Consider the following 9137-nt stretch of genomic DNA (forward strand, 5'->3'; position numbering starts at 1 on the left):
CAAAATCTTCAATGACACAAAAATAGTACGAGTGCAAGTAATATAGGGGCCTGATTCAGACAGAAATGCATCTGATGAAACTTTTACTATATTTAACATGCAACGCTGGTTTGTTATTTTGGTAATCCTGAAGATTTAAACCAGATTAACCATAGCAAGGAAAACATATGTTGAGTGTTCAATATAGTGCATGTTCAGGCCGTGGGATCTCCAGTCTTAATTTGATAAGAACGGATTTTACTTGGATTTTGAACAATTTGTAAGAAATAATAATCAGTGGAATTTCTCCCTTTACCATAATTCTATAATACCAAAGTGATTTGTCACAGAAGATATGTCTTGTAATTTTGTTCTCTTATCTAGCCTGTTCGTTGGAAAATGATTTTTTCTATCATTCATTTGCACTCCGTATCCAGTTCACTTGAAGGAAGTTTAGCATCCTAACGGAATGTGGACTGTGGTGAGCAAGGGAGAATCATACTCTGTCAAAAATACCATCTGTTCTCGTTCCTGTTTCATAGCTGGCCTCCCCAGTGACTGCTATCATGAAGAAACTTAAAACAGGATTAAACCAAAGCTCGATCTCTACCTCACAGCTGCCAGATTTTCTTTAGCCGCATGAGCTCAGTGCAGAGAGAGAAAAGTGATGCACACATGCTTATACTTTGCCATTTTGTGGTTGCAGAGCAAAGGAAAGATTCCTTTCTCATATCGAGGTTTGTGACACTACGTAATCCAACACCAGAAATGAGTGGTACAATTGGCTTCTGAGAACACATGAAATTATGTGGTTGAAATAGTAAGGTATGATGCAACGTACAATATTAAGTCTATTGATTATGTAAAGGTTAAACGGCAACATGCTTAGATTGATATCTCAGAATCGAAAACATAATTTCAATACAATTATTTTGAATATGGCAGATTTCATGTGTACATTTACCACATAATTGTGCAATTAAGGCATGCTGGCCTAGTATAAGACTAAACATTTTACATGCAGAAAAGTTTGAAGGAAACTTGTGCCAAAGTCAGTTGGTGGCACAGTGGTGCAGCTGGTTAAGCTGCTACCTCACAGTGCCAGAGACCCAGGTTCAATCCTGACCTTGGGTGATGTCTGTGTGGAGTTTGCACACTTTCCCTGTGATCGAGTGGGGTTCCTCCGGGTGCTCTGGTTTCCTCCCACATACTAAAGAAGCGGGGGATTGTAGTTTAATTGGTCAGTGTAAGTTTTCCCTTGTGCACAAGGTGTGGATGAGAAAGTGAGATAACAAAGAGATTGTGTGAATGGGTAAAGAGCCTGTATCCACGCTGTATCTCCAAACTAAAGTAAACTAAAGCTGCTTTGTGCCAGTTTTACAATAGAAGAATATTGCATTTGAGTATTCCCTCTGTTCCCCTTTTCAGCAGTGTGATGTATCCCTCATTTTGGGCATCATGTGCAACTTTCAGACCCTTAAAGTAGGTATGTTGCAAAGCCTACCTGAAGCGTCGCTGAAAATCTGTCGCTGCGGGTGTGCGCGATTTTGGCGCCGTTTAGAGGGGGGCGGGTTTAAAACGCGATTTTCTCTAGGCTGTTCAAATCGAAGATGTTCAGCCTAGTTAATTATTAACGAAAAATCGCTGGAAGACCCCGTCGCAAAAGCTATTATTAGTTTTAAAGGCCTCGTATAATAGTTATAGTAGTTTAAAAATCAATCTCTAAACCCGCGACCACCAGCAACCGCAGGGTCTCATAAAGCAAACAATTGAAGTTAGGCTGTATATTTTTACATTAAAAAGGGCTACTAAAGATCCCTTTATACAAAGTTTAATATTGCGAGTAGCTCATTTAGGGCCCATTATATCCCGCAGTATTTTTCTGGGCATTTGGGGGCACAAATCTACCGCAATGTGAACTTTCTAAACCAGCGCGTTCCACAGGGACCCACTGGAAAGCTGATTTAAAATGGGCATTTATTTACAGCAATTGAACACTGAATTCCTTCCATTTGGCCTATAAATTAATGTAAATGAGATTTTAAAATCATGTTTTATTGTGAATTATTTGTGAATATTATTTGGACATTTAGGCTATTTAAAAATGTTAATCATTTATTAAGAAATGGATAGATGTATAGATCTAGTAATTGAAGTCTGAAATTAGCTACAATTAGGTAACTAACTAATTATATGCTTTAATTTCAGGTCATCCAAGTAAGATTATTTTATATTTGTTTCAGAATGCTTCAATCTATGATAACTGAAAATTTCATTCAGTTCTCTTAATTTTTAAGAAAGTTATGGGCTTTTGACTGTTCACGATCACAGCTTTTTTGTTATATCCATAGAAAATCAATAGGGAACAAGATGCTCATTTCCGAGTATGAAAATGGCCATAACTTTTTAAATACTTGAGATATGAAAGTGAATTAGGTGTCAAATTAAACTTATTTTTATGCTTTATCTGATGGGATAAATTGCAGACTTGATTTTTAAAATCAAAATCTCAAAACCCTATGCTGACCCCAAGCTAAGCACTCCCATCAGACCTTTTTCCCATTCTTCTTATTCTTTCCCAAACCTATTCTTTCACGAGTGCCCATCAACTTTCCTTTTAATACTTTTGCCACCTACCGTAAATAAGGGGAAAGTTTTCGGCATGGAAGCCTCCAGGTATCACAGCTCGACAAATGCCATCGATCCTCCCATACCAGAGGTCTTTTACGGTATGAGGAAAGCCTCCACACGTTGACCTTACTGTAGTAACTTGCTGCTCACCATCTCAGCAAATAACATCCACATTTAATGGCTTGGAGGAGCACGACAAATGGGACTTGTTCCTAGTCAATGATATTGGGGCCACAGACTGTTTCCTCCAGCTCCACATCTGAGGATGTTTCAGGGCAATCTTTCCTTGATGCTTTTGCCATCGATGACCCTACCACAGGTAGGGTGGCACAGTGATGCAGCTGTAGTGTTGCTGCCTGACAGCACCAGAGGCGTGGGTTCGATCCTGACTACGGGTAATGCCTATATGGAATTTGTACATTCTCCCTGTATCACATGGCTTTCCTCGGGTGCTCTGGTTTCCTCCCACATTCCAAAGATGTGCAGATTTGTAGGTAAATCAGATTCTGTAAATTGACCCTAATGTGTAGGGTAGAACCAGTGAACGGGTGGTCACTTTTCAGTGTGCACTCGGTGGGCCAAAGGGCCTGTTTCCACACTGTATCTCTAAAACTAAAAGTCTAAACTCCTGACAGCATTGCCTGGGGTTCATTAGAATATCTAAGCCTTGCTTTGCTCAGCAAGGCAACAATGGTCATGCGGGGGAACAGCCAACAATACAATGCAAAAATGTCTGGTGATTTATCCAATTTCAAATATTCCAAAACTCTTAATATTGCTCCTTTTGGTATGTTTATTCGGTCCTGCTCTCAATTACGAAGCCTGTAAAAACAGACTTGTTTTTTTTATTTTTTCACAGGATGCAGATGTTGCTGGCATGGTTACAATTTATTGCTTCATCTCTTAGCTGCCCCTTTAAACGTCATGTAAGGTCTAGAGTGACATGCAGGCCAGACAAGGTAAGGATAGCCTATTTCTTTCCTTGAAGGACATCAATGAAGCAAATAGATTTTATGGCATTCTAAAATTTTCATGACCACCTCGACTGATATTAGGTCTTTATTTCAAGTTTATTTACGTACTTGAATTTCAATTCCCCACCTGCCGCAGTGGGGGTCAAACTAATAATCATGGATTATTAGTCTAAGCTTCTGGATACAGATTCAGTAACTTAATCACTGCAGTCTTAACTATTTGGAATTACACACAGATCTTCCACCTCCACACATAGGTTATCAGTGAGGAAACAAGGAACTGCAGATGCTGGTTTACTAAAAAGGGCACAAAGTGCTGGAGCATCTCAGCGGGTCAGGTAGCATCCATGGAGAATATGTATAGATGACATTTCAGGTTGGGACTCTTCTTCAGTCTGAAAAAGGATCCCAACCCGAACATCACCTATGCATGTTCTCCAGCGATGCTGCCTGACCCGCTGAATTACTCCAGCATGTTCTCCAGAGATTCCCCAGCACTTGGTATCTTTGGTTATCTATGTGTTCCCTGAGAAAGCCTTATCTTTCTTTGCTTTCTATATGTTTCCAATACATCTTTTAATTTTTCTTGCCTGTACTTTCTCATGTCGTCTGTTTGTTACCCTTTGAGTGCCATTTCTATATTGTAAATCTCTGGCTGTGATTTCCATATGACTTTCACCCCCCATTGGTTTTTACTCTTAATGTTTTCTCCATATCTGACAAAAGTCTTTATCCCTTGTCTTGTACACTGCAGCTTTTATCCTTGATATACCGTTTGTTCCCTGACAGTGAAATGATTCCACATTTAGGGGTCCCACCGTTGTTTCCTTTTGGAAACATATATGCTCAGAGCCCACGCTAATTTCTCCTGAATGCCACCCACCACTACGACTTGTCGTCCTGCAGCTGTGTTCTGCTCCACGATTATTAAATCGCGTCTCCACTCAGTAAAATTGACCTTTATCCGACTGAGAATTTTTAATCCTTGTCTATTTTTGTCCTTTTCCACGGCAGTGCCAAATCCAAGTAAATAATGGTCACAACCACCAAAGTGCGATCCAACTGAATCTCCCACCTGCTGTCCTGATTCATACTCCAGAACTAAGTACAGAACCGTGCTGCGCTATGGATCAAAAGTTCCAAATAAGCCATTTAAAAAAAAAACACACTTAAAAATGTTTGCACTCATCCCAGTTAATAAAGATGCCTGAAACCCCTTACCATTGTCAGGTTTTTTTTACATCGAGGGATGTACATCGAGGGAGGTAGGTGCCTGGAACCCGCTGCCAGGGATGTTGGTGGAGGCAGATATTATAATTGTATTTAATAGGCGTTAGAAAGACACATGGACATGCAAGATAATGGGGGAATAAGGATCACGTGTAAACAGCAGAGATTAGTTCAACTTGGCATTACATTCAGTGCGGACATTATGGATCTAAGGACCTGTACCTGTGTCAGAGAGTCATAGATATGTACAGAGACGAAACAGGCCATTTGGCCGAAATTGCCAATGCTGGCCAAGATGCCCCATCTACGCTGGTCCCACCTGTCTGTGTTTGGCCCATTTTACTCTAAGTCTTTCCTATACATGCACCTGTGCCTCAGTAGTGTGATTACACTTACTTTTTTTTGCCGTTTCAACCTTTATTGACTCATTGGATAGTAAAGAGCAAGGAAATTATGCTGAAACTAAATAAAACGTCAGTTAGGTCACAGCTGAAGTGATGCAAATAGACCTGGTCAGCAAGAATGTTTAAAAAGCATTTGGAATATACTTCTTCGTTTATTTTTAAGGCGACTCACCTTTCTGCCTAGTGTAAGCCTTGTCAGAAGGATCAGAGGGGAGATAAAGAGAAATGTTTACATCAAAAGGATGTTTGGGATCTTAAATTAATTGGCAGTATAAATAATAGAAGGAAAAATCCACACTGACTGAAAAGTATTTGGATATGCATATACAGGATGGCACAGTGGCGCAGGGGTATAGTTGCTGTCTTACAGCTCCAGAGACTCTGGTTCTATCCTGACTACAGATGCTTGTCTGTACAGAGTTTCTCCCCTTGACCTATGTGGGTTTTCTCCGAGATTTTCGGTTTCCTCCCACACTCCAAAGATGTACAGGTTTGTAGGTTAATTATCTTGGTATAAATGTAAATTGTCCCTGGTGTGTGTAGGATAGTGTTACTGCGCGGGGATTGCTGGTCGGTGCTGACTCGGTGGACCGAATGACCTGATTAGAGATATCATCCAATTCGACACTCATCCAATGCAACTATGTAATCAGGTGTTTGCGATTCACCTTATGATCTAGTTGTAGCCACCAATCAAGTTTGTTTATGTAACAAACACCTTTTAACTTAATTAACTGACTAAATCAAGGCCTAACAAAGAAGAGTTTAGGTCCTCAGCAATTTAAGGATCTAGAAATCGATGTTAAAATATGAACTGTTTATGGTTTAGATCAATGTTGTTCGGACAGGACTTGAAACAGAGACAAATAGAGGTTCCTGAATGCGTCTCAATTTCTCTCATTAATCATTGACTCCACAATGTGTCTCATCCCACAGAAACAAAGTAAATATATTTGACATGCTACTTATTTGAAGGTGTTTTTAGGTAGGAAACCATTTAAGATAGAAGAAGGGATCTCGCCACTTCTTAAGGATTTGTTGCCAGTGTGGAGTGTATGTGTTCACTTACTTTTAAGGAGACTCACCTTTTTGCCTGGTGTAAACAGAGACACCATGACCTGCAGAAACTGGAATCTTGAGTAAATCTCTCTCATCTGTATCTGCATATCACTTGCCAGACTTTGTCCCAGCCCCACCTCTTTTCCAGCTTTCTCCCTGCTACTACGATCAGTCTGTAGAAGGGTCCCAATCTGAAATGTCGCCTGTCTATTCCCTCTACAAATGCTGCCTTACCCCGTTGAATTACTCCATCATTTTGTGTTTTGTAAAAAAGCAGAGATGTTATTTAGTTCACCATCTCCACATGTCCTAACCTGTACAAAAGAAGGGGTTATTTTGCTCTCAATTCTGACGAACTTTTAAGATAATGATGTGTTTTTCGTACATTTTCTTGTTGCTGTACGTATTGCCTGAAACATATATCTGATTATTTTCAATTAAATCACTGTGTTACTACACAGACTCTAGAATTAGTCTTCCTTTGGCTCAGCTTTTTGTTTATTTCAGCGCAGCCTTCAACAGCCAAAGACAAAGATCGAAACGCAATATATCATTGGTCACACCCCTTGTTTTCAGTAAGAATTGGACGGGGTCCAGAGAGAGATTGTGGATCCCCATTTACACTGGGTGATCACTACAACAAAGTCCCTATCTTTGCCCCATTATGAGACAATTGATAAGTGGGTTGTACAACCAGGTCAGCTTCTTAACACCTGAGTCAGCTATCTCACCATTTTCCTTTGTTCGGGACCCTCACTAATGTTCCCTGAATACCATTGTCTCGCAACTATTTTCTCCTACAAAATGTGCACGTAGGCTGATTACCCTCTATTTAAAATGGTTAACGCATCTAATCCAATATAACAGGATAATATAAGTTGAACGAGACATGCTGTGGGTGACCCTCCTTACCCTCATTTAACAGCAAGATTAGTCACTGGAATTGCCAGAAGTACTGGCATGATGGAAATGTCTGCCTGTTCCATGCAAATAAAGTCGGCTTTCCTGGACAATGTAAACGCTGGAGGGGTCAGTGTGGGTGGGAATCGACAGACATGATCTCAGTGTAACCATCAGAATTGTGCTGAGATCGCAAGCCGAGGAATTTTGAGGCCATAAAAAAGTCCCCCAGCTATTTCAGAAATGACCAGCCCTGAAACTTAAAATTCACACTTACGTTATACGAGAAAATGTCTTAATGTTTCCACACAGGACTTTGTCCCTGCCAATATCTCTCAGTCCAAGATATCTTCGTGATCTGCTGAACAATCAGTTGAGCCGACCAGAGTGGATCCAACAATGATGCACGTGGGTGGAAACAATGTAGGAAGCAAACAAAGTTCTGTGCCATCACAAAACAACCTATCCAAGACGAGAATGGAATTAGTAGAAATGTGTTGCAGTGAATACATTCCATATGAAGCAGTACACAAAACCTCTGGGGTGTTGGACCACCCAGAGGTGAACACATTTAAGGAATTTAGCCTGTGATCAATTTTGTCCCTTCCAGACCATAACTGACAGCAGGAATATTTATTTCAGCTGCTGTAAATTAAAGGAAATCTTAAAACATGCCCCCAATATCCACTTCTACAGCACAACACGGAGATAATGGGGAGAAAGGAAAAGTGCATAACACTTAGAAGTAAGTTTCACATGCTCATCTAACCAGACCTTCTCTTTAAAACAAAGCAACGCAAGCTGCCACCGCAACCAACTCACCCGATAAGTATCTTTACAACCCAAAAAGAGAGGGCAAAATAAAAATTCCAATTTAACCCATAATGATTACCAAAATTACTGGGAAAACCATAAATATGTCAGTTTTAATCATGTTAATGAAAGAAGCTGCATCTCTGGATCTGTCGCTACAATCTATTTTTAGTTCCACAGTGATATCTCTGATAACACCCTGTTGGTATTAAAACTCAAACAATGCTTGGAAACATTGAGATGGAATGTAAAATCATATAATTGCTGGTCTGCTTCATTTCTCTTGTGTGTGCATCAGATTTGCTGTCAAAAAAGGAAGGCAGGCTTAACAATTGCAATTATTTTCCTAATTAACGTTAATAGTTCAGTTATTTTTATTGGACAATATCCCAAATAATTTCGTGCTTTAAGGTATCTGTGATGTGTATTGGAATAAAAAATTTGATGCATAAAACTTCTGCAAATGGAAGTGGATATACTGCTAATATGTCATCAGCTGTCTCGGTTTATAACGTGGACATTTCAACCGTATGACTGACGGTGTTCCTGATACTGAGTAATAACAGCACAGTCCTCATTATATAATCCAGATTAATTATTGTTAAGCATGACAAGGTTGTAGGCAACCTGTCTTGCTGAATGCAACCAGTATATCAAGTGTATAGTTTGGGCCAAAGCAAGTCAGGGCTGGAAAAATAAAGCTATTTTTGGATTTGTCATGCTGGGGACTAAGAAGTGTAGGTGGCTCTTGGAAAATTGACTCCCCAGGCCATTTTAAAAGGCCAGTACTGAAATGAAATAAAGTAGATCTACGTAATTATAAGTACATGTGTGTTCCAAGTAATTAAAGTACAAGTTTGCATGGCGACCCTCCTTGACGTCTCAGGGTAAATAAAAACGTACACAAAAACATGATTTATTTTCTGTTATTTATATTTTTAAATGTATTTCTTGCCAGGGCATCGTATAGGTAGAAATTAAAATAGGCACAATGACATTTTGGAAAGTGATTCATTCTGAAACAAACATAAAGGTTCTAGGCTTCCACTGCAATTATGTTCAAGTTAATAAAATTATATTTATGCATTGAGTCTCATCTATTACATGTCATTTTACTGAAACACAGTTTCCAGGGTTTTCTTAGGTA

The 9137-nt window shown here is 39.6% G+C and overlaps 1 long non-coding RNA gene across 1 annotated transcript; it reads left to right on the top strand.

Annotated features, from left to right (window-relative positions):
* Nucleotides 1-638: 638 nt before the first annotated feature.
* On the top strand, nucleotides 639-8900 carry LOC116972843. The gene is made up of 3 exons (XR_004411915.1): nucleotides 639-804; nucleotides 3470-3569; nucleotides 7490-8900. It is a non-coding gene; the product is annotated as an uncharacterized LOC116972843 (long non-coding RNA).
* Nucleotides 8901-9137: the final 237 nt, after the last annotated feature.

This window comes from Amblyraja radiata, chromosome 5 (genome assembly GCF_010909765.2).
Source record: "Amblyraja radiata isolate CabotCenter1 chromosome 5, sAmbRad1.1.pri, whole genome shotgun sequence".
NCBI lineage: Eukaryota > Metazoa > Chordata > Chondrichthyes > Rajiformes > Rajidae > Amblyraja > Amblyraja radiata.